The 26,153-nt window shown below is 39.4% G+C and overlaps 1 protein-coding gene across 24 annotated transcripts in view; it reads left to right on the top strand.

Annotated features, from left to right (window-relative positions):
• SIPA1L1 (signal induced proliferation associated 1 like 1) overlaps window positions 1-26,153 on the top strand; it is a 466,784-nt gene that overhangs the window by 169,079 nt on the left and 271,552 nt on the right. For 21 of the 24 annotated variants that reach the window (XM_088024540.1, XM_028087081.2, XM_088024541.1 and 18 more), the window contains one exon: window positions 17,209-17,275. The exons of 2 other annotated variants lie outside the window; for them this stretch is intronic. The gene's annotated coding sequence lies outside the window, so the exon portion shown is untranslated. Of the gene's footprint in view, window positions 1-7,358; window positions 7,456-17,208; window positions 17,276-26,153 lie in introns of all 24 variants that reach the window. One more of the 24 variants, XM_088024545.1, reaches the window with a different exon arrangement.

Raw genomic sequence — 26,153 nt, 5'->3', positions numbered from 1 at the left:
CAAGAAACAAGAAAGGTCTCAAATACACAACCTAACCCTACACCTAAAGGAGCTGGAGAAAGAACAGCAAATAAAGCCTAAACCCAGCAGGAGAAGAGAAATCATAAAGATCAGAGCAGAAATCAATGAAATAGAAACCAAAAGAACAGTAGAACAGATCAACGAAACTAGGAGCTGGTTCTTTGAAAGAATTAACAAGATTGATAAACCCCTGGCCAGACTGATCAAAAAGAAAAGAGAAAGGACCTAAATCAACAAAATCATGAATGAAAGAGGAGAGATCACAACCAACACCAAAGAAATACAAACAATTATAAGAACATATTATGAGCAACTCTATGCCAGCAAATTAGATAACCTGGAAGAAATGGGTGCATTCCTAGAGATGTATCAACTACCAAAACTGAACCAGGAAGAAATAGAAAACCTGAACAGACCTATAACCACTAAGGAAATTGAAGCAGTCATCAAAAATCTCCCAAGAAACAAAAGTCCAGGGCCAGATGGCTTCCCAGGGGAATTCTATCAGACATTCAAAGAAGAATTAATACCTATTCTCCTGAAACTGTTCCAAAAAATAGAAATGGAAGGAAAACTTCCAAATTCATTTTATGAGGCCACCATTACCTTGATCCCAAAACCAGACAACGACCCCATCAAAAAGGAGAATTACAGACCAATATCCTTGATGAACATGGATGCAAAAATTCTCACCAAAATCCTAGCCAATAGGATCCAACAGTACATTAAAAGAATTATTCACCACGACCAAGTGGGATTTATCCCTGGGCTGCAAGGCTGGTTCAACATCCGCAAATCAATCAACATGATACAATACGTTAACAAAAGAAAGAACAAGAATCATATGATCCTCTCAATAGATGCAGAAAAAGCATTTGACAAAGTACAGCGTCCTTTCTTGATCAAAACTCTTCAGGGTATAGGGATAGAGGGTACATACCTCAATATCATAAAAGCCATCTACGAAAAACCTACAGCGAATATCATTCTGAATGGGGAAAAGCTGAGAGCTTTTCCCCTAAGGTCAGGAACGCGGCAGGGATGTCCACTCTCACCACTGCTATTCAACATAGTATTAGAAGTCCTAGCCACAGCAATCAGACAACAAAAAGAAATCAAAGGCATCCAAATCGGCAAAGAGGAAGTCAAACTCTCACTCTTTGCAGATGATATGATACTTTATGTGGAAAACCCAAAAGACTCCACCCCAAAACTGCTAGAACTCATACAGGAATTCAGTAAAGTAGCAGGCTATAAAATCAATGCACAGAAATCAGTGGCATTCCTATACACCAACAACAAGACAGAAGAGAGACAAATCAAGGAGTCGATCCCATTCACAATTGCACCCAAAACCATAAGATACCTAGGAATAAATTTAACCAAAGAGGCAAAGGATCTGTACCCAGAAAACTATAAAATACTCAGGAAAGAAATTGAAGAAGACACAAAGAAATGGAAAAACGTTCCATGCTCATGGATTGGAAGAACCAACATTGTGAAGATGTCAATGCTACCTAGAGCAATCTACACATTCAATGCAATCCCCATCAAAATACCATCCACTTTTTTCAAAGAAATGGAACAAATAATCCTAAAATTTGTATGGAACCAGAAGAGACCCCGAATAGCCAAAGGAATATTGAAAAAGAAAAGCAAAGCTGGCGGCATCACAATTCCGGACTTCCAGCTCTATTACAAAGCTGTCATCATCAAGACAGTATGGTACTGGCACAAAAACAGACACATAGATCAATGGAACAGAATCGAGAGCCCAGAAATGGACCCTCAACTCTATGGTCAACTTATCTTTGACAAAGCAGGAAAGAATGTCCAGTGGAAAAAAGACAGTCTCTTCGACAAATGGTGTTGGGAAAATTGGACAGCCACATGCAGAAGAATGAAACTGGACCATTTCCTTACACCACACACAAAAATAGACTCCAAATGGTTGAAAGACCTAAACGTGAGACAGGAGTCCATCCAAATCCTAAAGGAGAACACAGGTAGCAACCTCTTCGACCTCAGCCGCAGCAACTTCTTCCTAGAAACATCACCAAAGGCACAGGAAGCCAGGGCAAAAATGAACTATTGGGATTTCATCAAGATAAAAAGCTTTTGCACAGCAAAAGAAACAGTCAACAAAACCAAAAGACAACCGACAGAATGGGAGAAAATATTTGCAAATGACATATCAGATAAAGGGCTAGTATCCAAAATCTATAAAGAACTTATCAAACTCAACACCCAAGGAACAAATAATCCAATCAAGAAATGGGCAGAAGACATGAGCAGACATTTTTCCAAAGAAGACATCCAAATGGCCAACAGACACGTGAAAAAGTGCTCAACATCGCTCAGCATCAGGGAAATCCAAATCAAAACCTCAATGAGATACCACCTCACACCCGTCAGAATGGCTAAAATTAACAAGTCAGGGAACGACAGATGTTGGCGGGGATGTGGAGAAAGGGGAACCCTCCTACACTGTTGGTGGGAATGCAAGCTGGTGCAACCCCTCTGGAAAACAGTATGGAGGTTCCTCAAACAGTTGAAATTAGAGCTACCATTCGATCCAGCAATTGCACTACTGGGTATTTACCCCAAAGATACAAATGTAGGGACCCGAAGGGGTACGTGCACCCCAATGTTTATAGCAGCAATGTCCACAATAGCCAAACTGTGGAAAGAGCCAAGATGTCCATCGACAGATGAATGGATAAAGAAGATGTGGTATATATACACAATGGAATATCATGCAGCCATCAAAAGGAATGAGATCTTGCCATTTGCAACGATGTGGATGGAACTGGAGGGTGTTATGCTGAGTGAAATAAGTCAATCAGAGAAAGACATGTATCATATGACTTCACTGATATGAGGAATTCTTAATCTCAGGAACAAACTGAGGGTTGCTGGAGTGGTCGGGGGTGGGAGGGATGGGGTGGCTGGGTGATGGACATTGGGGAAGATATGTGCTACGGTGAGCGCTGTGAATTGTGTAAGACTGTTGAATCACAGATCTGTACTTCTGAAACAAATAACACAACATATTTTAAGAAAAAAGAAAAAGAAGAAGATAGCAGGAGAGGAAGAATGAAGGGGAGTAAGTCAGAGGGGGAGACGAACCATGAGAGATGATGGACTCTGAAAAACAAACTGAGGTTTCTGGAGGGGAGGAGGGTGGGGGGATGGGTTAGCCTGGTGATGGGTATTGAGGAGGGCACATTCTGCATGGAGCACTGGGTGTTATGCACAAACAATGAATCATGGAACACTACACCAAAACAAATTATGTAATATATGGTGATTAACATAACAATAAAAAATTAAAAAAAAAAGAAGTATATACATACAATGGAATGTTACTCAGTCATAAAAAAGAATGAAATCTTGCCATTTGCCATGACATAGATGAATTTAGAGAGTACAATGCTATGTGAAAGAAGTTAATCAGAGAAGACAAATACTGTATGATCTCACTTGTATGTGGAATTTAATAAACAAAACAAATAAGCAAAGGAAAAAAGAGAGAGAGAGAAACCAAGAAACAGACTCTTAGCTACAGAGAACAAACCGATGGTTCCCAGAGGGGAGGTAGGTGGGGGGATGGGTGAAATAGGTGATGGGGATTAAGACTGCACTTACCTTGATGAGCCCTGAGTAATATATGGAACTGGTGAATCACTATATTGTACACTTGAAACTAATAGAACACTGTGTTAACTATACTGGAATTAACACCTTAAAAGAAAGTGTATTTACTTAAAGTAAATACTTGTTCTTAAATACAGCAAATAATTGCACCTCAGTTAAGGGGACTTGGTTGGTGAAGTGTCATACAGCTGGGTCTTGGCTTTCATTGAGGCTGTGGCAAGTGTAACAGTCATTTTTGAGGGTGAGGAAACACGGAGCTGAAACTTTGTCATTTAGCTCTAACCAGTGTGTGGTGCTCGTAACATGTTCCTTCATGCGTTCAAGTCCTGCGTCAGCTATGAACTTCCGCTTTTCTAGTTTGTTTCGTTATTAACTGAATGTTTCTTACATTCTAGCCAAGGGAAGAGGGGGCAGTTGATTATCTAGTTGCATTATCCACCCCATCTGTTTCCTGTATACGACAGCAATTTCTACCTCGTGCCTTTGCCCATGGGGTCAGAAGCACATACGAATGTTTTTCTGGTTCTTTCGGTGAGAAGAAAGTTAACTACTCAACTTTCTTAAGATCTCTTTGCTTTTTTCAGGACTCAAGCTTGTCATTAATATATTCTCTTGTCACTTTAATACCAAAAATGACTTTTCTGGTGTGAAGAGTAGGTGGCACACTTTGTAAGATGTCTTGAGCCTGTGCTTTCCTGTGGGAGATTAGGACTGTCTGTTCTGGAAGTATGCTATTTTGAGAGGTAAACCTCTTATTTTCATTTTAGAAATGGATTCAAGGTGTACACAGAAAACATCTCGGGATTTATGACTAGTTTGGCATCACTGCATAAATAATTTTGAATTTTTTTTGTTCCATCATATGGTAATTTTTCTGAATTCATGCTTTGCAAAGGAACAAACTAAATATTAGGGATTGTTTGGTATTCATGTCAACAGTGGCTTCCTTGGGTGGTAAAATGTCACAGGTTGGGCTGGAGGGATGTTGAGATGGTGTGGGTGTGTTTTAATCAGTAAAAGTATACTAAGAGGAAGAGTGTTGTATTGACTTACAGATATTAAACCTTATTACTCTGTTTACTTTAAAAATATTTCAAGTAGGCTAGAAAGGGTAGAGAATTATATAATGCCTTCTAGCTTCATCAAATCTTAACCTTCTGCCATATTTGTTTAAGATGCATAAAACATTTTGGAAAAAGTTGAAGCTCCCCCTTTCTCCCGCCTAATCCCACAGGGTTTTCTTTTTTCAGAATGCACAGTATTTGATGGCTTTGAAAGTTGATACTGTATTTCTATCAGTGAGTAGTTGAGTGGTGGTTTCCATTAGGGAAATTAAATTTATGCACTTCCCACTTGCAGGTTATGATTAAACTGTTTCTGAAGAGGTTTTATGGAGGTGATGTGGGGTCAGTAAACAAGATAAGCGTATATATTTTGAAAAGTAAATTTGGTTAAATGTGGGCATTCACTTTCTGGTTAGTTGTTCAGTTTAAATGACATTTTAGAGTCACTAAGTCATTTCTTCAGATTAATTGCTAATCTCAAATGCCTGGATCGTCACTAAAATGGACTTTTTTTCTGTGAAGATTTTGTACTGTAGTTTTCAAGTGTGTTTTTCTTGAGTTGCATGAACTTGGTTGGTTTTGGTAATTTTCCTCCAAGCATTTTATCCAACTTAAGGAATTCTGAATACCTGTCTCTTTTACTTACTTTGTTTTTTGGGGTAAGTATGATATAAAAATTGAAAAGCTATTTATTTTTCCTTAATGCTGTGTGATTTAATTCTGTGGCATAGTTTTCATTGTTGTTCACCATTTGTTCAATTCTGGAGGTATGTTAAACTTGTATCACGTTTTCTAGTTGAAATTTCGTTTTGATAGGTTCCAGAGAACAGAGGGAAAAAATCTACTAAAATGTGGTTTTTGTGTGTATGTGCGTGTTTTACAAAACCTTTATGTAAGTTATGTATCATAATTAAGGAGAAACTAGGAAAACAAATTAGAAAAAGATTTGCCAGTGATCCTATCACTCATGTAATTTTTTTTGCCATCTATCTTTCTAGTTTTTTTCTGAAAAATATTTATAACATATTTTAACATAGTTTATAGTTTATCATGTGCATTTTCATGTAATATTATAAATAGTGAGCTAGTAATTTATAAGTAAGTCCTAAATTATAATTACTCTAAATACTATAAGGTGGAAGCTATGTAATACAGTAGTAGAAACACGGGCTTTGTTTCAGATGGACTTAGGTTTGGGTTCCTGCTTAGTTAGTTGTGTTTCCTTGGCAGTCACGTAACTACTCTGTTCCCTCAAACGAAAAAAATGTGGCTCATAATAGCCATCTTACAGGGTTATTTTAGAGATTAAATGAAATAATGAACAGCTCATTCATCCATATTGTGCCAGGAACACAGTACATATTAAACTGTTATTATTGGAGGTTACGTGACATTGAATACGAAGAGCAAGAATATTGGAAAAGGATCAATCATCTTGGGTTTGAATTCTAATGCTGTCACTTCTTAATTTGCGTTGGGCAAGATTTAGAACTTCACTGATTCCTACTTGCACTCCTTATAAAAAGGGGATAATAAAAAAAGGGGGATAATAATAGCCATCTGCTAGGATTGTTCTATCAATTATATGAGATAGAAACTATTATGTGACTGGCGTATTGTGGGCACTCAAATACTATCATTTATATATATATATGTATATATTTAAAAGATTTTATTTATTTATTTGGCAGAGAGAAAGCACAAGCGGGCAGAGCAGTGGGTAGAGGGCAAGGGAGAAGCAGGTTCCCCGCTGAGCAGAGTACCTGACATGGGGCTCGATCCCAGGACCCTGGGATCACGACCCGAGCTGAAGGCAGACGCTTAACTGACTGAGCCACCCAGGCGCCCCATCACTGTTATTAATAAGGGGAATTACTTAATTGAAAGACAGGTTTAGACATTGTCTATTTAAATTAAATCAAGGTAGAAGCTTCTAGATGACCTAGATTGTATTTTTACTTCTTATCATGCCAGTACTTGCCGTTCTTGAGGACTTCGTGAGTAGTATGCTATGACTGCTCCTTGTCCCCAAATTTGGAGTCCGTAGCCATCATTAAAACAGCCTGAAAGGAAGCAGTTTTGAGAGCCCTTCAATGTGTAATGAAAAACTACCAGATATAATTGTATATACGTGCTGAAATATATACCTCTCCAAGTGTTTCTCATGTATAGGCTGTAGATTGTCTGCCTCCATCCCTCTCAGCCTGCATGTCTTTTTAGCTCCCAAGAGCTTTCCCGTGTACTTTCCCTCATCTTCATATTTTCTTCTTTAATATTTAGAAGCACCAGTTCATGTTATTATTCCTCCTTTTTACGATCATGATGTACCTCTGTTAGTTGTTTATATATGTGTGCCTCAAATTTGAGAACGGTCGTGCAAAGGAAATCTTGATCATACTGTTCTCACATTCCACTCTATTTCCTTTATAATGAATGTCGCCTAGACCCTCCTTTTTATCAGTTTACATGTCATCGTTTTACATCATAGAAGCAGCACCCCTTTCAGTGACTTTCTGTGTAATTGCATGGCAGCGGTATGGGAGATGATGGGTTGGTTGGTGAACTGCTGCCCGGTGTGTGGCTTGTCTCAGTTGACTTGTCTTTGTTTGTGCTCAGGTTGCAGCCCTGTGCCTGTACCTCAGTGTGATCACTCTGTTTCCTCCTGTTGGCAGCCCTGTGCATTGACTCGGAAGCTGCTCTACTTACAAAAAATGTAAGATGGAGCTTACTTTTTCTTTACTGCACATGCGTGCGTGCAAACACACACACACTCACACTTCCCGCCTTGAAGTAAAGAGACTGCGTTTGGTTTTAGTTGGAGTCAGTAAAAGGAGACAAAATTAATAAATTCATAAATTTTGCCAGAAAGCTAAAAATTTCCGTTTTGGAGATTGGCATTCAGGGGTGTAAATATAGTCAAAAATTTTCTAAATTGGCATTTGAAATGCTTGCTTAAAAATAAGTAACCAGAAGACATTCTTTTAATATTCTGGGATCAGGAGCCGGTAAAGGTGACTCACCTTTTGTCTGAGAGTTTTTAAAGCATGTCCAAAGGGTACTTCAAGGGGAAAAACTATTCTCCTTCAAGTTTGTTAAAGAACTAACCATATTCTAATCTCACTTTAAGTTATACATTTTTAACTTATATTTTGATATACATTTTAGTTTTCATTAATAATTACTCTCATAGTAAAGACCTAGTATATTCTTATTGAATGAATGACTATTTCATGACTATTAACTGTTGATTTGTTACCAGTTTTAAATTATGTTTAGCATTTGCAAGGGCTTCCTAATAGATTCTGTCATTTGATCCTCATAATAATCTTGTGAGTTAGGCAGGAGAGGAATTTTCTCCATTTTGTAGGGAACTTAGGTAGAATTGCTCAGGTGTCTGATGACTCCAGGGTTTCAATTTAGGACTTCTAGCTTCTAATTTTATGCTTTTTGCTCAGTGCTATGCTGTTTCCCCATATTGATGTGGAAGGATTTCGGTACTTCATATTGAACAGAGTTTTGTTGAGGGCACAATTTTAAGTTTTAGGTCTTTGTGGATGAATGTAAAGACAAGATTTCTACCCTCAAGACTGTTAGTAAGTAAATAAGTAGATAAGGTAATTATTGTGCCTACAGTAATAATGATTGGTACATAGTAGGTGCCCAATGTTTACTGACTAAATGAATAAGTGAGCAATGTGATAAAAAGGGAGTAAACAGTGAGTGTAGGGTCTCATATAGATAGATTGACTGGAGAAGGTTTTTCTTTTTTTTTTTTTTTTTAAAAGATTTTTATTTATTTGACAGAGAGATAGGGAGTACAGATAGGAAGAGCGGCAGACAGAGGGAGAGGGAGAAGTGGGCTCTCCACGGACCAGGGAGCCCAATGCGGGGCTCGATCCCCGGACCCTGGAAGGCAGACGCTTGACTGTCTGAGCCACCCAGATGCCCCTAGAGAAGGTTTTTCTGAGGAAGTGACATCTAAGCCAGAGAAAGAGCATTTCAGACAAAAGGACAGCATATGCAAAGGTCCTGAGTCAGGAAAGAACTTGACTTATTTGAGGACACCAAAGATGGTGGTGGAGCTAGAGCATAGTAAGCTGAAGAGACAGGAGTTCAACATGATATTGAAGAGAAAAAGACCAATTATGTGGGGCCTCTTAGACTATGGTAAGAAGTTTGGCTTTTATTCTAATGTTGGGAGACAATTTTCCCTGTGTCTTGTGTTTCTGCACTGACTACTTTTGTTCTAGACTGTCTTTTTAAGCATGATTTATATAGTCAGCAGGCTTGGAAGATACCCTCCAGAGCAAAGATCAGTCACACTTACTGTTTATGTAATAAAGACAATGTCTCCTTCTGGGGTAAAGTTCAGGCAGGCATACTGCCCATTATAAAAGATTTTGGTTCATTAAGCTCGGGGTTACTCTCCTGTAACACAACCCACTGCTGTGCAGGTGTTACCTGGTGGAAATTGGGATGTAAGGGACTGGCACCAAACAAGCTGTTACTCCAGGGACGCCTGGGTGGCTCAGTCGTTAAGCGTCTGCCTTTGGCTCAGGTCATGATCCCAGGGTCCTGAGATCGAGTCCTGCATCGGGCTCCCTGCTCAGCGGGGAGCCTGCTTCTCCCTCTGCCTCTGCCTGCTGCTCTGTCTACTTGTGCTCTCTCTCTCTCTCTGTCATATAAATAAATAAAATATTTAAAAAAGCTGGTACTCTGGCTACTGCTATTGCTGTGAGTAATGAAGTCCTTTGTCTCTGACCCACATGTCTCATGTCCTCAGTGGTATCCATACACCTGTGACAGTCTAACATATTAGCTTGGAAATTAGAGTAAAATCTTATATCTTTCACATTTCTTGACATTTCAGGATATGGAAAGCTGCTGGGAGGTTTTCAGCAGGGGAATAAAAATATGTAGTTTAACCTTTTAAAAAGTCATTTTTGACTACTCTGTGGAAAATGATCATGGGTAGAAATTAATGAGGAATCTGGGGCAGTTGCCTAGTTGAGAGAGAATAGTGGCTGGGACCAGTGTATTGCCAGTGGATATGGAGAGGAGGGAAGGATTCAGGGTGTTCTTCAGGAGGTAGAAGTTAAAGGTGTTGGCAGAATGGATGTGGGCTGTGGAAGAAAGGAATGGATAGTCAGTCTTAGGTTTTTGGCTCAAGCAAATGGGTAGATAGAAGTGACTTTAAGTTGGAGAAGCCTCAAGATGAAGATAATTAGCTTGCAAAAGGACTTATTTCTAACTTTAATGTTTAGAGTTTCAGGGAAAGGAAGAATAAGTAGTAGTTTGTACAACTTGGGATCAAAGGACCATTGTATATACTTTTCAGGGGAAGAACATTTTTTTTGTGTGTCTTCATGAGTTGTCAGATCCATTAATGTTTAGAAATTCAAGTCTTGCAGTCCCTTGTTAAGTGGGTTGTCTCAATATCACTAAATTAGATTAGCTTGGGAGAATTTATTTATTAAATAGCCGTACTGATTTTTGCCCCAAATTCATTATCTGGGAGTTTACAAGGAAACTCTTTAATATGTTTCAGGGTTTTCCCCTTTCCAACATTAAAGTAATAATACATTTTTTTCATATTTATTTTTTAGATTCTAAATTTCTTTAAATTTTTAAAAAAGATTTATTTACTTTAGAGAGAGCATGAGCTGGGGGGGGGGGTGGTGGAAGGGCAGAGGGAGAGGGAGAGAGGCAGACGCCCCGCTGAGCTCAGAGCCTGCCATCTGGCTCCATCTTACAACCCTGAGATCATGACCTGAGCCTGAAATCAGGAGTCAGATGCTCAACCAAGTGAGCCACCCAGGTGTCTCTAGATTCTAAATTTCTTTTAAAGCTGGGCTGTTGTCCCTAAATTCTCTAGGATAATTACTGCTCATCTTGTGATCATGTAAGTTTAATACAGTAGGATGTAAGAAACAAGTGCCTATGGATTAATTTATTCTTTTTGTCATATTCATTTAGAAATACCTCAGGATAACTTCTTGTCTTTCTAATACTAGATGCTGATTTCAACAGCATCTGATTGCTTTTCATAAGGGAAGTAACTAAAAAGCTGGCGGGGGGGGGGGGGGGGAGAAAAAGCCTTGCCCCTGCAGAGTCCTGTTAAAAAGCTTTCTTTTTTATCTAATGAGATTTATCCTTTCGTGTGCTTCTCATGCGCTTATTATCTTTGCAGGACCACTTTGCATTTCTTAACCTTTATGTATTGTAGACTGTTTTAGGCTCCAACATGAAGTTTGCATGAGTTTTGAATTATTTTTGCACCATCTTGCACACATCCTTTGTTTTCTTTTGTTCTGTGGTATTTGTTTTAGTCTGTGGGCTAGGTCTAGATTTTTCCTCTTTGGAAAGAAAAAGAAAGGGAAGCTAGAACTTATTAGCAGATTTTGCAGGGGGGTTGGGGAGGAGGCTAAGTCAAAAATTACTTCTGATTCAGTTTATGCTCCACCCCCTTGGAAGTCAGTAGTGGGAAAACATACTCCGTTGTAAAGACAGAGAAAGCTTGAACTAAGATCACAAAATCATTAGTGCTGATCATGAGACTTTTCTAGGTTGTATGAGTTGTTATTAATCACTAATAGACTCTGGAGGTATTTCTACCAAAAATGCAGTTAGAATGCTGTTATATCTGATGTTTTGAGAAGATAAATATGCTTTTTTCTTTTCTTCTTATGGAGATCCATCTTTTTTGGGTTTTAGCAATTTTAAACCACACCCAGGTAAGCAGAGTGGGATTTAAGCTTCCCAGGATGTCAGGTCTTTCCTTCAGAGAAGTATTATTGCTCTGCCTCAGTATCCCATTATACAAGTTCTTTCAAAGGGCTCAACATTTTGTCACTAATTTCATGTTTCATGCAGTGTGCTAAGTGATGTATAATTTCGCCCTATTTAGGCTTTGTTTGGAACTTCATGAATGGGTTGCTGGTTTTCTCTCCCTTGTTTCCTGATTTCAAAACAAAACAAAACAGTTAGTAATAAGATTTTACCAGAGCCTTCTGAGAGGAGATTTTATTTAGTGACTTACTTGAGCCAGAATTTGTGGCCCATGGAATGTGCTAGAAACTCTCCCTAAAGGATTGGTTATATTGTTCTTGCAGTCTCAGTATGGCCCAGAGTGTGGTGCCTCTACCCCCTATGCAGCCCTTAGGAAGATTTTGCTCCTCCACCTCCGCCTGCCAGTTTTGCGCCTCGACTTGCCTATACCCTAAAAACAGTCTGGAAATGGTTCAGAGGCACAGAGGAATCTTAGCCTTAGAGCCATAGCTCCATCTCTTCTGCCCATCTTCTTTCTTCTGTTTGAGGAATAGCTGAGGGCACAGTAGATAGAGGATTGAGTCAGACCTGGTTTGTGTCTAAGCTCCGCCTTGTTGGTTGTGTGACCCCAGGCAACACGCTTAACCTTTCTAGGCCTCAGATCTTAAATGTAAAATTGAGACTCTGCTAATGACCTCCTGGTGGTTTAGTGAGGCATAGTTGTGTATGCCAAGGAACTTGGTTTTAGGGCGTGTAGGTTCTCACTAAGAACTAGAACACAAGTATTTTGAAGTTGTGTGTTTCCCTATGATTCTATCCTTCTGTCTCCCTCTGGAGGTGACTACTATCCTGAATTTTATGTTCAGCATTCCCTTGCTTTTAAAAATGAGTGTATCTGTAAACAGTGTATTTTTAGCTTTGCCTATTTGGACTCTGCAAAAATGGTATCCTATATAGTCTCTAATAATATTTTTGTCTGTCTGGGCTTCTCCCTTACTGGTCCCTTAGTTAGAGAGAGTGGGCTTTTTCTGATGATAGATCAGAAATTGGGGTAGCATTAGGTCACATGGGGGGTTAAGTCCAAGAAGGAAAAGTGAGGTTAAGGGAGCTACATTTACTACTGTTATAGGGAAGGGAAAGGGGAAAGCTAGAAAGACCCCATAATTGGGCAGGAATTCAGGGCATCTGTATGAACTCCTGGTCTGCAATATACATAGATATAGAAAGAAATGAAGAAGGAAGGGTGTGTGCATCTATGCATGTTCTTCTGTTCTTCTGGCTAGGAGCAACAATAACCCAGTTGCAATAATCACACCCAGATCTGGGTTTCTAAGTACCGTTTCCCCCCCTTCTAGAATGGTAGGAGTTATTAGACTAGAACTCGCTTTTTGGTAGCCATCATAAAATAAATAATTTGGCCAAGAATTATCACTGGACACAAATGTTGGTTGGTAGGATATTTATATAATCCGAAAGTATCCTATCACAAGGTACTTATAAATTACAATGTAGAAAGAGTAACTTTGTAGTGGAAATCTGGCCGAGTCCCCCTAAAATCAAGTGATAGAAGTTCATGTTACCAGTAAGGGGAAAAGATTAAAGTAATGTACCACCTGGTAGGATACAAGGAGGGCAACTCTCTTCTTTGGTATTCCTGCTGAAAATTCATAGCCGGAAGCTAATCATAAGAGCATTCCTGCTGAAAATTCATAACTGGAGGCTAATCATAAGAACGTACCAGACAAACCCAAGTTAAGGAATATGCTACAAAACTGGCCTGGAATCTTAACAGTTGTCAAGGTCATGAAAGTCAAGGAAAGTCAGGAATTCTGGATTGAAATACACTAATGAGATGTGAAAACTAAGTGCAGTGTGAGATCCTGGATGGATTGGACCCTTTTACTAATACGGATGTTACTGGGATAGTTGGAGAGTGTAAGATCTGGTCTGTGGATTAGATTGCTGGTACTATGTAATTTTGATGATTTTCAGGACCATAATTATAGTTTTGTGGAATGCCCTTATTTATAGAAACTACTGTCTAAACTCTGTAGGGTTGATAGGCTATCATGTTGGCTACTTACTCTTAAGTGGTTCTGAGAAATAAAGTTATTTGTACTAACTAGTCTCGCCTTTTTTTTTTTTTTGCATCGGTTGAAAACAGAACAAAAAGCCCCTCTTGTTAGTTGACTTAATAGTTAATTGTTAGCTTATCGGACAAATCATTTGTAAGGTTTATAAGAGGTTTGCTTTCTCATGCTGTCTTGTCTTGCAGCTGCCCCATAAAGTTGGCTTTCTGCCACATCTTGATTCGTCTTTTCGTGTGCTGATTTTAGCGTATTTACCATCATTTCATGGGGCACCCGGGTGGTTCAGTCCATTAAACAAATGGACGGAACTTGATCTCAGCTCAAGTTTTGATCTCAGGGTTGTGAGTTCAAGCCCCACGTTGGGCTCCACATTGGGCGTGGAGCCAACTAAAATAAAATAAAATAAAAATTACAGTATTTACCATCATTTCATTAATATGTTCTTTTCCCTGCTCGTTATTTATTGTGTCAGACTCCTCATGGGAAGTATGATTTATAGAAATAGGGCCTTTTACTGTTACAATTCAATAATACTGTATTTAATTTTGACTTTGTATGTTCTGTTCTTTTGTCCTCAATTTGCTCGTGAGCTATTCAAGCTTTCCTTCTCTCTTTCTCTTTTTATTTCACCACAATGTATCTCTCTTAGCATTGAGCATATTTCCGTAGGCTTTTAATAAAAAGTGTTGGGCTGGTTGATTGCTATCTTAGAATTTAGAGTTTCAGAAAGCATAAACAGGGTAAGGGGAATTTCATAGACAGCGTGATGAATTCAATGCTATACTAAACCATAATCTAGGCAGTGGTAAGTGGTTAGCTCCCAGAGGTTCGGAGTAAGGGGGAGGAAGGGTAGCTAGGGGGAGAAGGTTAATTGTCAGAGCAGCCTTCCCTCTCTGAAAACATGACATGTAAGTTGTCTCTTTGGTAGAATCTGCCCTTTCCTGTGACAACAAAGAATCATGGGTCAAAGGCATTGAATGTCCACCCATACCTCTCTCTATGGTGGAACTGAAATTCATCATAGGGCTTGTTTTCCTTAGGAAGGTTGGCGGACAAACTTCTCTTTAGCAGCTACACTGATTTTCATATTTCTCAGAATGATCAAGGAAAAAAAAAGCTTTTAAAAACCCAGAGTGGTAGTTACATTGCACTTAGTATACACCCACACACGCAGGCTTTTCTTCAGCATTTTGTTATTTTTTTTTTCTTGCTGCTTTTACAGTGTAGGTGGCCTTCTCTGGATTGCTTTTGACAGGAAATTGAGCAACCTTTCTTTTTTGGAACAGAATATATTTTACTGGTGAGAGGAAAAAAAGTGTTTATGTTTTGAAATTCAATTATAAATTTTTATATGAAGAGTGATTTAAATCTAGAAAAATGGAGGTTGGGTTAAGTAGATTTCATGTTGTGCGTTAATATTTCTGAGCCTCCCTAGTAATTTTTAGGCCTTCCCCTCTTTCTTCCTTTCCTGGAAAAAGAAAGGAAAGCCTGAAATTATTTTCCTTCATAAAATAAAAAGTACTCTCCTTGGTTCTCTTAGCCACTGAAGTCTATTAAGAAGTTGTCTTTGACCAGGTCATTAGCTTTTTGGCTTGTGTCTTAGGCTGCCTTCCCCAGCGGTCTTCTCTCTCTATAGTGGAGGAGTGGTGGGCTCTACACTGGTTTCCCAGACATCTTGAATCTAGAATGTGTGTTAGCCCTACCTTTGGACCAGCACATTATTCAGTAAAGCTTTTTAATGATTTGGCTGGTGCAGAGGTTCCCGGAGCAGGGGTAGGGGTCCAGATGGGAGCGCCGCCTCTGACCCAGATCCAGCCAGCACCCTGACCAGTGCTTGGGGGTGTGAATGCCAGTCTGCCCCCTGCCCTGACCCCGTGCTCGTTGCCTGGGGTGATTGTGCTTGAGTTCAGTTTAGGTAGTTCCTTCACGCACTGGGGCTTCAGAGGAAGAAATCAAGTCTCTAATTAGAGTATAAACTCATATGCCACATCAGGGAAATGTCCAGTCAGAATGGACTGATTCTGATGGGATCTTCTAAGTGTGTTCACATAGCGTATCCTTTCATTTGGTTTAAATGTTGCATGTTTGTTCATGTACCTAGCTAGATTCCTGGTGCACATCAGCTGTTAGGTATGTCTTCGTTATGTAATTAGGCAGTTACAGCTCATTAATTAAGCTTGATAAGACAAAGCATATGTTTTGAGTGTTACAGGTTTCCGTACTTATTTCCTTATTCTGTTGATGCAGTGTGTAGGCCAGTCATGTAAAAACTGCAGGGTTTAGTATCTGGGATACTTGACTTTATAGGTTTCTTTTCCCCACGGTTTCTTCCTGATGTTTACACCATGTGACTACAGTAGTGTAGGAAAGACCTGCTACAGGGTCTGACCAAGCTCTGTTCTGCTGTGTTGCATAAGGTCATGGTGTGGGGACACGGTCGGCCCTCAGTAAGTCTCATTTTGAATGCAGTGAAAGTGGGTTTTGAAGTACCTGTCTGTATATTTGGCTGAATAAATGGTGGGAGTCCTACTATCTAAGGGGACACGCTGGGAAGAGGGACTTTATCCCTCTTGTCCTTCCTGGGAAAGGGGAATATCTGTGAGGGAAACTAAGTTCTGGTTCTTTTCATTTCATTCTCCTTAGCTTCCATTTTATATGTTTGGGAACAAAGTTTTAGGGGGGTTAACATAGTTTGACATACTCAGTGAAACATTAAAAAATTAGTTTCTTGGAAGACTCTTAAGGACATGTATACAGAGGAGATACCATGATCACTCTGGCTTATTTTAATATTTTTAGAATGGGTTCATGTACTGCATATTATTAATATGGGGCATGCATGTATATTCCTTGAAGGTAACGATAAGCTTACCATTCATAGGAAATGTTCGTATCTGTAGTGGGAGCTTATAACCTATCTGAAATGACCAGTGTGAGAATTGTACAATTTCTAAATGATCAGAATTGTTATTTGCTTTGAAACAGGGTTTCTCAACCTCACCGCTGTTGACCTTTGGGACTGGATCATTCTTTGTAGCGGAGGGCTGTCCTGTGCAGTGTAGGATGGGTTAGCAGCATCCCTGGCTTCTGTCCATTAAATGCTGGTAGCATACCTCCTCCCCCTGTTGTGACAACCAAAAATATTTCCAGACGTTGCAAGATATTCCCTGGAGTACAAAGTCACCCCCCTCTTAAGAACCAGTGGTTCGAAACAGTGGTTCCCATAGGCATGGGACAGGCTCACTACATCAAAATCACTTTATTGGAGGCCTTCGTACACATTCAGGTTCCTGAGTTTCTCCTCAGACTTCGTGACAGATGATGGGCTGAGGCCCTCCATCAAAAGCTGCGTGGAGACTGAATAACTGGGTTTAAGAATCTGTTTAAGCAGGAGTGCCTGTTGGTTGGCGTACATGTAAATGTGCATTGAACTACACACAAAGAGATTACCCATTAAAGAGGGCTTTAGAGGTAGAGTATATCCTTTCACAGTTATGATTTGATTTGTAACTGATTTTCCCCCCTTAATATTGTGAGGTACAATTGTATGTATTTCAGCATTCGAAAATAACCTTATTATACTAAAGTTCATAATTATTTTAATCTAGGTTTTGAGAGAATACCTCAAGTTGGACTCAAAAGCAAGATTTGCTGCTAACTTTGAAGTAGAAGAAGGTGAGTTGGTGGATTTGTCACAAAGTCCTGTCGGGAGAAGGGAATGGCACTCAGACGCTTGTGCTCAGCAGACCTGCTCTGTGCAGGGAGATTTGGATTGACCGCATGTGGACCCTCTGTTTTTTCCTCACTGGTTTTTCCTGCTTCTTTGTTTTACTGCTGAGAGGCAGAAACAGAATTGGAGAGGAAGGGAAGCTCCTGTGCAATTTTTACTCTGATTTGTGAATTCAGCATTGTTGTCTTTACAGTTAAAATAGTTCAGGGTTTTTTTCTGGCTACTTAAATTAATAATAAGAATGTTTTCGTTACCTCCTTGTGTCCCATTCCATAGTAAATACGTTTCAAAAAATCTACGTGTTTCTTAAAATTTGATGGGAGTCAACACGAGTTGACACCTCAACTCGTGTCAACTGTGGTGTGTTAGTGGACAATTGGGAATAGCAGGCTTATCCTGAAAAACAGAGAGATGGTTGGATGATGTACTTACTGCCTGACATTTACCGATGTGGGTGTTACCCCTGGTCTCAGAGTGGTTCCCCCTGGTTTTTACTCCCAGGTAGAAACCCAGGCCCACCTAAGCCTATTCTAATGTTTCAGTGGACATTTCTCAGACGTTTTAATCAGTTGTAAAAGGGTATATTCGTATTGAGAAAAGTAACAGCTTCATTCAGATTGAGAGAGACATTCCCACAAGCTTCAAGTGCTATAATATGTTAAACTCCTAAATTCAGATAAAACAAGTCATTTGGGATGTGTAGGTTTCTTTGGTTTTGCTGAAACAAAGACCTGGAGATTTTTCTTACCTGCTGCTTCGTTAGAAGCAGAAGCAAATCAGCTCTTCTGGAGCACCACAGCCTACCAAGGACGGTGAAGGTTATCTGAGCATCTCTCTGTAGTAAACCTTTGTGCAGAGCCTAGGGCTTCTTTTTCCGAAGCCCGTGGGTAATTGGAGCAGTGCTTTCAAAGTGGCTGGCTGTCTCTGACCTTCCTTGAATTTCAGTAAGAGGAATTGAGGAATTCTTATCTCTGACAGTGTTTTTAAAGTACATTAGGAGGACACTTTCCTGGTAGCATTTATTTGATCAAACCCAGCATCGTTCTTCAACAGAGTGAAATCCAGGAAGGATTTTTAGGTCTCTAATTTGTAGCCATTTGAAAAGCCCGAGTCTTTTATTGGCAACACAATTGAAAAACTGTCTTTGAGAACAGTAGCATCTTCGGAACCATCAAGAATTGCTTAGCGGTGGAAAAACTGTCTTTGAGAATGTAGCATCTTTGGAACCATCAAGAATTGCTTAGCGGTGCAGCAAGCAGCCTGCAGGCATGCCCCATGATGGTAGGTCGGGTACTTTCAGAAGGAAGAGAAATCAGGCCCTGGTATGGAGTGCCCTCTAGCCTTCACCTTAGTCTTGGAAGTTGTTTTTCAAGAGTCACCTTTTTCCCCTCCACAGTGCCTGTATACAATAGAAACACGCACCTTCTGTGCAGCCCCTGTGTGTCTGACGGTATTTTAAACACTTAAAGAAGGATCAGCTCCTGATTGAACTTGAGTATGACAGTTGTTAGCAGAAGCCTTAAGTTCTAGGATTACTGTAAGGCCAAGCTTGTTTAGCTTTTGTATTGTAGCGGCTCCACCTTGTCTTTTGAATTTTGTTCAGCTTAACAACCTGAACCCCTGAGCACTTAAAACACGCCTTTTAATGCTGATATTATCTGATGGTGCTAGGATAGTCTATCTGTCAGGTCAGGTGGGAGATTCTTCTCATAAGCATTCCTACTAGCTTGGGTCTGCTCAGATAGACAAGGGAGGCTTCATTGAGCAGTTTTCCAGACCTGTTAGTGGCATGACTCTTTCTTGGGCTTCTAAATGTACACTTCCTTTCTAAAGACTCTCTCTCCACTTCAGGGATATCCGAATCAATTCCCTTCTTCAGAAGAAAACAAAAATCCAAAAGGCCAAACCAAACCAAACAAACCCACAAAACCTTATATTTTTAGGCAGTCCTATGTAGATCTTATTAAATCCATCATTTTTATACGTTTTTATCTTTATTTTTTGAGTAACATTGTTCTAGAATACAAAATCGAATTGAGAAAGCATACTTCTTTTCCTTCCCTTAAAAAAAATCATATGGCTATATTCTTCCAAAATCCCCAGTGAGAAAGACAGAGTGCTGTTAATTGATGATAATCTCTGACTAAATTATTTGCTTTCACACATTGAAACACTTGAATAATTTTCCAAGTATTGTATTTTTGCATTGAATTTTCCCTTTCTTGTGTAGACAGCTATGTGCTCATAGGTCAATGAGATGTTGTTTAAATTTTTCTCTTATTTCAATTTGGTTATTGCATCCCAGGCTTCTGCTTTTAATGGGAGAGTAGCTGAGGAAATTTTAAAAAGCTCTGCACGTCTTTCTTTTCTTGAAAGTGAAATAAAAGAATAACTGATCACATTTGCATAGACTAATAGTTTGCTGATATGATACATAAAAACATGCTTCTTACTGTTTCATGGGAAGTCCCCAACGATTTAGTAAGTATAAAAAGAAAAGGAAAAAAGTACGTGTTGGTGTATTCTCCTAGACTTCTCTTGGTGTTATATGTGGCAGTAGCAAGAAACCTAACAATCGTTATGCCTTACATTGGCCATCCAGACAGTAGAGTGACTGTAGCAGATTCAGAGGTGAGTTGAAAAGTGGTACCTCCTCCCTGGCTGCTCAGCCTCATGTCTACTGATGCACCTGCTTTCTTTTTCCTGCCCATCATCCTAACAAACTATGTCTTCCTTAAAACCGAAGCGAACAGTTTCCTCATTAGAGGTAGTCCAGTGACAGACAACAGATTAATTAGTAAAGGACTTTGAATATGCGAACTCTGAGAAGAATGAATATGTGAACTCTGAGAAGAACTCAAATGCTTACCTCAAGCACACTTGTGAGATTCTTTGGATCAGCCTACATTGAAGTCTCCCTGTGGCACTGAGAGTACAAAAGGGAGACAACTTTTTAGGATAAATACTAGATGAAATTTTATTAACTAAATGCGGACTATGATATAATAGGAAAATATTGAAATTTTATAGTAGCAAAGGGATGATTGCAGAGTTTTCCTTTCATCTTTGGCCATGACTAATGGGAATGGAGTTTGGCATGCCTTGTGGTCACTTCAGAATTATTTCACTATGCTTATTTATTATTCAGAGCCTCCTTCTTTATTCTTAAAAAAGAAAATTCTTTGAAATCCTTTGGCCTAGGAAATATTTTTGCCAGCCTCTAGAACTGTGGTATGACCCCTTCACATTTACTAATGATATCACGCCCCTTTTCTCTGGAGTAGGGACAGCTTGTTCTCACTGAAGTGTTACCCTTAGTTCTCCTAAACAGGAGAGCACAACTGTCCACATTAGATAAAGAATTCCTCTTCGAAACGTGTTCCAGTGACAAATAGAACAGATGCTAATAGGAATTGAATTAAGTTGTATTTGGAAGACTGCCTTACTTCTTGGTACCTGGTCCTTATTTTGGGCCCTGGATTTGTATGGATATGGTTTTTTTATACTGGTACCATGTTACCTAGTCAGTTTCTCAAACCATTTTTTTTCTAGTTGACTGTCTTAGTAAATTAAAAATTTGCTAATAAGAGTGGATTTGAGCAAATATCTAAAGTAAAGAACCAGAAAAGAGAGAAGCAAGAACATTAACATTGAATGGATGTGGGTGGAAGTCAGGGTGGGAATGGTGCAGACCTCTGCCACTACCTGCCTTAAAAGGTTGGGTCGGTAAAGAAATTTTGAAGACTTGGCTTCTGGGAGCAGATCACAGCGTGGAACTAGACATGAAACTTGTGGGGAGTTGCATTTGCCAGTTCTTCACAATATACCTTTCCCAAAGGGTTTGGGAAACTGTTTGTGGTGGGGGTTTTATTTTACAACCGAGGCTTTATTTTAATGTTTGTCAATACCTAGGCGTATTTTATATATAAAAGGAAGTTGTAAATATCTTCACAAGTATTTGAGGGGCTTTCATCAATTAAGGCCATGGTGGATGAAGTCTTCCATTTAGGGAAGTGCAGTATGCCATGTTTTGGTGGTTTTACTGCACCTGGGAGGATGCCTTTATTGTACCTTTTTGGAAATGATTTTTAAGCAAGAGATTATAGAGATGAATGTCCTATGCTTGAAGAAAGCTACTGCTCCTACCTGCACCGAACATGCCAAGGCCCCCAGTGAGTGGATGATAAAGAAGATGTGAGAGAGGTGTGGTCACGTAACCTTTCCACATGGCACCAGTCTCTTCAGAGCTAGGGATGTTTCCTGAACCATTGTTTGTCCCAGCACATGGCTGGCTCTGTGTTCTTGCCATGATGGTGCCCTTAATAAAAATGCACTGATGCACTGCTACTCTAGATGAGTCTTCAGTAGGTTAAGTAATGAAATGGTTGCTGAAGAGTTAATGGACTTTCACCCCCCGCCCCCACAAGTTTTTTTTTTTTTTTTTTTTTTTTTTTAAAGTCTGTAACTTAATTCAGTAACTGGGCTTTTTTTTTTTTTTTTTTTTTTTTTGCTACTGACTGATGTTTTCCCCTCAGTCAATTGGAAAACAAATGGTTTGAGAAATTGTTGAGGTAACATTTGTTGGGTATTGGTCTTTGTATAGGGACCTCTGGGTATGTCTTAGCCTTAAAGCCTTTGTAGTTACAAGAAGTAAGATATTCTACTTCTGTAGCCACTTGTCTCCCCTCTGGATTTATTAGTGGAGGAGTTAATTCAATTAAGTAAACAACTATTTAACACCTGGTTGATGTTGACCAGGATAGATATATAAAAAAACCAATGCCTCTTGTAATCAAGTTGTATTTCTAGAGGAGGAGATAAGACATAATTAAAAATTGCCGTAACAAATGACCAAATGTAATAAAGCCTTTTGTGGAAATACAAGTAAAATGCATTGAGGTGTCTGTAGAGGGAGAATTAAATCTATGGACATGGCATCATTGGAACTGGGCATTGAAAGATCCATCCATCCATCTGTCCATTGTCTACCCACCTATCCATCCACTAAAAGGTAACATTTGTTTCTTCAGGTAACCGAAGTAATTCATATTTATTGTATAAAATCTGGATGTTCCTAAAAGGTGTACAGATCAAAATAAAAATCACCCAGTTCAAAGCAGATCACTCAGTCCCCACCATTCAGAGGTAGCTCTCCCTATTAGCATTTTTGCTTTTTATTTGTGAAAAATTTTAAACATACACAAAAGTAGAGAGAAGAGCATAATGAGCCCCCATGTACCCATCATCTAGCTTTAACAATTACATTTTGCCATTCTTGTTACATTGATCATCTTCTTGCTTTTGTGAGGTTTTTTTTTCAGTTTTAAAGCACAACTTAGATATTATATCATTTTACTTGTAAATACTTCAGTAAATATTTTTAACAGATAATGACTTCTAAAAAGTCACAATATCATAATAATTATCAATAAATTAACAATTATTCTTTAATATTACTAGCCAGTCCTATAATCAGCTTATGTTCAGTGTCTTTCATTGTCTCAAAATTGTGATTTTACAATTTAGTTTGTTGGACTCAGGATCCAAGCACGATAACACATTGCATTTGTCTCTTTTAAGTCTTTCTTAATCTGTAACATTTTCCCTTCCCCCTCTCTTTTCATGTAATTTATTGTAGAAGAAACTAGGTCATTTGTTTTTTAGGATTGCTAACATCTTAATAGTTTTCTTTCATTTTCATTCTTTGTGACCATGTATATATTTTAAAAGCAAAATTGGAATCCTGTGCATGCTGTTTTGTAAGCTGTTTTTATACTTAGTGCTATAAGGAGGATGTTTTCCTATTGTTTACTTTTCTAGAATTTATTTTCTGTTAAATCATGGCATTATAGTAACTAAAAATGAGAGAGATGCATTTGGTTATATTTAAAGTATATCTTACATTAATGATAGGTATTTCAGCAACAAATTGCTTATTCCTTCCCTCCCTCCCTTCCTCCTTCCTCCCTCCCTTCTTCCTCTCTTTTCTTTTCCACTCTGGCAGCTAGCTGTTATGGGTAGATAGAACATTGGTGATGCAGTTCCCGGAATCGAGAATGTATTTCATTTTCTGTGAGCCACGTAGATAGAGGGTTGTTTGAAAGCCAGGCTGGTGGTACGCTGCCAGGGTTGAAAATAGAGGAGTTCAATGGTTCCCATCCAGGGCCTGATTTTCTGGAGAGTCCACTACAAGAAGGGGACCCTTATCATTGTTATCATAAGCTGACCTTTGTTAAAAAGTTAAGTTTGCATTCTCACAAAGGCCACTGGTGGGAAAGGACTCTTAAGTAGTTAAAAGGGAGCATGCCTGTTTTAGTTGAGATGTTAATGTAATCTTTTCATTTTTAAACATTTATTTATTTTAGAGAGAGAGAGAGAGAGAGGAGAGGAGAGAGAGAGGGAGAGAATCTCAAGCAGACTCTCTGCTTAGCCCAATACGGGGCTCGATCTCAGGACCCTGAGGTCATGACCTGAGCCGAAATCAAGAGTCAGACCTTACCTGACTGAGCTACCCAGGCACCCCCTTTTTCACCTTATTCTTTAATCCAGAGTCACCTAAGAACCCTGTAAAGTCCTTGAAAGATGTTTTTAAAATTAATTTTAATAAGAGTAATAAATGAGTCTGCTTATGAGGTTTTCTCCTTACCCCCCCCCTTCCTGTTTTCCTACTAGCTCTCCAGAGCTAAATGCTTTGTTGATGTGGTGTTTATATTTTCACTTCTAATATGAAGGTTGTTTTTGTGCTTTAAAACTTCATATAATTTGTATTGTATTGAATATCAGTAACTTTTTGTCATTCGGGTACATGCTTTGGAGATCTCTGTTACTTCATATAAACCTAGTTTGTCCTTTTCAACAGCTGCCTATTGTTATGTAGACTCATCATGGGAATATAGCATGGTTTTTCTGCCATTCTCCTGTTGCTGAATTCCTAGGTGGTTTTCAGTAGTCCCTGGTTACAAATAAGGTGCAAAGAATATCCTTGTCCTTGGCTCTGTGCCCTTGGGCCAAGGGCATGTTTCTCTCGGTGGTTGTCAGGCCAGGGGATATTGTAATAGATACTCCCAAATTGTTTTACCAGAGTGACTCCCATTAGCAGAGGGAGTTTATCTAGAAAAAGGTTCTCAAATTCCACATATTTATCTAGAGAAATGGGATAGTTTACGAGCTAAAATCTAAGAACTGACTTGTGGTTTACAAATAAGTAGACCTTACTAACTTCTAATATTTGTCTTTGAAATTTTTTTTTAAAGATTTTATTTATTTATTTGATAGAGAGCACAAATAGGCAGAATGGCAGGCAGAGGGAGAGGGAAGAAGCAGGCTCTCTGCTGAGCAGGGAGCCCGATGTGGGACTCAATCCCAGGACCCTGAGACATGACCCGAGCCGAAGGCAGCTGCTTAACCGACTGAGCCACCCAGGTGCACCTGAAACTGTTTTTATTATTATTACATCATCATTATTTTTAGTGCTGGGCATGGAGCCTTTATGTGGGGCTTGAACTCACAACTCTGAGATCAAGACCTGAGCTGAGATCAAGAGTCAGATACTTAACTGACTGAGCCACCCAGGCGCCCTGAAGTTTTCTTTTTATAAAAGACTAGTTTTATTTATTGGGCTACATTTTCCTGCCAGATGTGAATTTATTTATATGTAGAGAATTCTGCAATTAAATGATCAACAAGTAAATTATTATAATCGCCACCACGCTCTCGTGTAAAAATAACACCTAGTTTTAGAATCTGTGCACTGGGGGCAGAACTCGGTGTGGGGGTTGTATTAAGTGTCTCCGAAGTCTGGAAGGCCTCCTCCGTGAACCGCTACTCTCTGTTGTAATGGCTGAGGAATGTGTTGTGTCTTCAGCGTGGCCCCTACCACAGGCCTTGGGAATACATAATGCAATGGGGGCCTCTGCCGGGGCAGGCATAGGCACACCGCCTGGTCCTTTGGTTTCCCGTAAGGAACATTCTTCACGGTAAAGAGTGGGATTTGCCTTTTTCCTTTCCCTTGCATGGTTGTCTGGCAAGTCAGGGAAGATAGACACAGTGCCTCGTTCCTTCAGTCTCTTGAGAAAAGAATGTAATAATTGTTTTATCTGTTGGTTATGTTCAGGAACTCTGGGTTTTGAAGTTGTCAGTCTTAAAATGCGACTTCTTTCTCCACAAGAGTTATCACACAATATTCCTTTTAATTTCCAAAACCCTTTAACCAAGGCCTCGTGGGGATTCTGAGCCTTGCCCTTTGCATCTGTCAGCTGGGGCTGGTGAGCCATGCACCTCGCACGCCTGCCGCATTCCGGGGGCCCGCGCCATGTGCCTCGTAGCTAGCAGGCTCCAGCTGCACAGGCCAGAGAAGCCTTGTGGGCCGGTCTTCTGTAACAGATGAGGAGATGGAGTTATGACTAACATAACCTGTGCCACACATCAGGTCACTGTGCGGCTCTGCTCTCGAGCAGCCACAGGGGCAGCTTTAATGCATGTCTTTTTTTTTTTTTTTTTTTTATGTCTGGAATTTGTCTTTCTCCTTGCCATCTGTCAGTCACCTTTCCCTCCTTTGAAACATGTTCAAGTTCATTTCCTCAGGAAGGCATTGCTGGCTCATCCTACAGATGGATATATCCGTATCCTCATCTACTGAAGTAGATCTTTCCTGTGGAAATTTGAACTTATTTGTATGTTTCTTGGAAAACTCTTCTCTATCCCTATGTTATTTATAAAAGACCTTACCCCATAAAATGCTGGTTATTTAGGGAAAAGGAACTTTAGAAGAAAACCGTTATTTATTAGCGGCACAATGTTATTTCTGTGTATTGAAAGGGAAAA

This window comes from Eumetopias jubatus, unplaced genomic scaffold, assembly GCF_037043125.1.
Source record: "Eumetopias jubatus isolate StellerSeaLion01/CBP00866 unplaced genomic scaffold, mEumJub1_p1.0 scaffold_7, whole genome shotgun sequence".
Taxonomy (NCBI): domain Eukaryota; kingdom Metazoa; phylum Chordata; class Mammalia; order Carnivora; family Otariidae; genus Eumetopias; species Eumetopias jubatus.
This window is presented reverse-complemented; position numbering and strand designations above follow the sequence as displayed.